Source organism: Arachis duranensis, chromosome 4 (genome assembly GCF_000817695.3).
Source record: "Arachis duranensis cultivar V14167 chromosome 4, aradu.V14167.gnm2.J7QH, whole genome shotgun sequence".
Lineage (NCBI taxonomy): Eukaryota > Viridiplantae > Streptophyta > Magnoliopsida > Fabales > Fabaceae > Arachis > Arachis duranensis.
In genome coordinates, this window is record NC_029775.3 from 105,003,891 (window position 1) to 105,007,776 (window position 3,886).

Here is a 3,886-nt window from a genome sequence, read left to right on the forward strand (position 1 = left end):
ATGTGTTAATAAAAATGAGATATATTTAAATTTTATTAATTAATTAAATATGGTTAGACATACATATAATTAATATATTTATTATGATTAAAATTTTATCGATATTTTTGTTTGATGTGAATTTTGGTTACGTTTTATAGGTTCACGAATGTTTACGTGTAACCATTTATTATTGTCGGATTCGTACAATCCGATTGTGGAAAAGTATTTATAGGAGATTGATTTTTATCACGTTTTTTAGATTTAAGTAATTTAGTGTCAATCGACAATGTTTAACGCATTGATCGAAATATGACATCCTAAAACGCATACATTTTATTTTTTGGTTAGTGAATGTGCTATCACATTAAAAGAAATAATTTTAATTCTTGGTCTTCTGACTAATAGTCTTCCAGTGACAGAAGTGACATGAGTAGTTTCGATGTCTTAGAGACTGAATAATTGCATCAGTTTAGGGTTATACTTAGGAAGACAAATTGTAGAGGAAGTTTTATAAAATTAACGATGTAAGTCAACTGCATACTTCTAAGTTTTATAAAATTTACTAGACATCTCACACACTTCAAATACCTCATTCTATCATTATACTTCCTAATTTTTCAGCAGTATTTCCTGTGTATCTGGCTAATCCTAATTAGTCAATCACAACTTGCATCATATTGTATATATTTAGTATAGAATGTCATCAATTTTGATACATATATTCGATAATCTACACCTCTACAGATAGTACAAACTTTCACCGGCGTAATCACAGTCCCTCTGAAACTGAATTCCATTCCCACAATAAATTCATCATACGTCAAAGAAAGAAACTCTACTATATAAATTTAATAAATTAATATAAATATAAATATATTTTTATTCCTAATCAAGTAATTATCTAAAATTTAAGTAAAAAATTATCTAAATCTAGTCAATTGATTTTCTATACTTTAACTAAATGAATAACTAATCAAATATTATTTAATAAATTATATTTTACAGATTATATACGTTACTAATCGATCTATAATATACACATAATGACAAATTTTTAGTCCTTTTTATATTATCTCAATAACTAAATCGCCTGTAATATTAATCTATCATACAAATATATTTATTACATATTTGTATTCATATATTTAAGAAATTTTAGGGTATGTATGACTTCCAAATTCTATACACGCATAAAAAATGACTCATCAAACGGATATTAGTTTGTTAGTACATTTGTCACTTCTACTATATTTGTCTCCATAGTACTGTCAACTTGATCTTCATCTTCACCCGAATCAACAACTTCGTAGTTTGTTTCAAATTCCTTCTCATTATTACTATTGTAATTTTTTAATTCAATATTTTGGTCAGTTTCAGATTGTTCAAACTCAATATACAGTTCGATAAACGACATTTAGTAATGATTTTTAATATTCATTGAAAATATCTGTTACATACTCGCTTCGTCTATTAAATATTTGGTTCGAAATTGAACACTACAACATTTTGGATCTTGGCCACGGTTTTTTTTGTCACGATAAAAAAATCCGTGACTATAGAGTACTGTGACAAAAAATATCTATGGTCATAGTTTTTTAAAAAAGGGTGATCATAGAGTACCTATATTTACGGTTTTATAAAAAAAGGTGGCCTAAAAGAGTCTATGATCACGGTTTTAAGAGTGACCTTAAGGGGTCTATGGTCACAGTTTTCGGAAGTGACTTAAAAAGGTCTATGGTCACGATTTTTTAAAAAAGAGTGACCTAAAGGGGTCTATGGTCACAGTTTATATGAGTGACCTTAAAGGGTCAATGGTCACGATTTTGGGGGTGACCTAAAGAGATCTATGGTCACGGTTTTTGGGGGTGACTTAAAAGGATATATGGTCACGATTTTTCAAAAAAGGGTGACCTAAAAGGATAATGGTCACAGTTTTTGGGATGACCTAAAGGAGTCTATGGTCACAATTTTTAAGGGTGACCTAAAGGTATGTATAATCACGGTTTTGGGAGGTGATCTAAAAGAATTTATGGTCACGATTTTTCGAAAATGGTGACTTAAAAAGGTCTATGGTTACGATTGTAGGGGTGACCTAAAGTGGTCTGTGATCACAATTTTTAGGAGTGATCTAAAAGAGTCTATGGTCATGATTTTTTAGGATGATCTAAAAGTATCTATGATCATAATTTTGAGAGGTAATCTAAAAGGATCTATGCTCATGGTTTTACGAAATTATGACTTAAAAGAATCTATGATCTTAATTTTAGAGAATAAACTAAAAGGGTCTTTAGTCATAATTTTTTACCATGGCCTAAAATGGTTAAAGTTATGACCATTATCTATTAATTATGATGTCTGATGCATGTCTTGTGAAAGGAACCTCCTCTTCATACTCACCCTTCTCATTTTTCTCTCTTGTGAAGATAGATAGTCTTCTTTTAATGGAGTAAGAAGAAAAACGGAATTTATTCCAATAAAGAAGATCACAAAATGAAAATAAGCAAGGTTTAGATTATGATTTTAGCTCAATTCTTTTATAACTGAAATTGCTCTAAATTATTGTTAGTAATTTATGAGTGTTAAAATAGGTAAAAATTAATATTACATTCTTTTAGAATTAAATTGAATAATTAATATATAGTTCAACACAAAGTTATCATTATCGGATTATTAGATTTTATTGAGTACTAATATTATTAGAATATAAACAAATAACAATATATTTATTTTATGTTATGATTATTTATCGTAATCCACCGTATATAAAAAAATATGAAAATAAATATTGTTTAAAATTAGTAGTTAAATTAATAATAGCTAATTGCTGTTGATGTTAATTTTACTGTTGATTTATTAATCTTAAATGAATCTACAATAGAATCTAGTTTGTTAGTAGAAGATTGTTTGTTCTTATTGTACTTAGTATATACTAGACTACTGTAGTAGTTAATTATAAAAGTTTGATGTTGGCATGTCTTTTTCACATAAAAAACTCATTAATATAGACCTAGGTGTTTTAACTTGTCTCCTCTTTATTTGATTCATGTTATATATTCTTAATTAATTAATGTTGGTTAATTGCTGGTACTGCATTATAAAATATTCTCATTAATTTATGTGTGTGATAATTACAAGTCTATGTTATTTAAGAGGGTAAAACAAGGTACAGACACAAATAACTCTCTGTATAGGCTCTAAATAAGTGAACAACTTCTATTACATGTATGTATAGGTTTTGGCTAAAATTTTCTTTTTATGTAACTCAAAATCCAAGCAAATGATGTAAGGCCTACATCGATTGGGGAGGAGAACGAAGCATGCCTTATAAGGGTGTGGATATCTCTCCCTAGCATGACGCGTTTTGACGAGTGAGTATGAGGGGGCTTCGGCCATCATCCCTATCGTCAAAGGATAAACCCTGAGGCCTTGTGTGCCAAAGCGGACAATATCGTGCTAGCGGGTGGTCTGGGCTGTTACAGATGGTATCAGAGCCAGAACCCGGATCGATATGCTAGCGAGGGCGCTGGGCTCCCTTAGGGGGTTGGATTGTAAGACCCACATCGATTGGGGAGGAGAACAAAGCATGCCTTATAAAGGTGTGGATACCTCTATCTAGCATGACGCGTTTTGACGAGTGAGTGTGGAAGGCTTTGGCCATCATCCCTATCGTCAAAGGCAAAACTGTGAGGCCTTGTGTGCCAAAATGGACAATATCGTGCTAGCGGGTGGTCTGGACTGTTACAAATGATCCTTGTTGTTTAGTGGTTGAAATTTTAACATTGATTGACTTATTAAACTTGTGCTGCATATTCATTACTCAACTGTACTGCGTCATCAAAAATATTTTTATTCTGTTCTAACCAAGGTTGTGAGAACCGGACTGGTCAATAAACCGGTGAGTTCA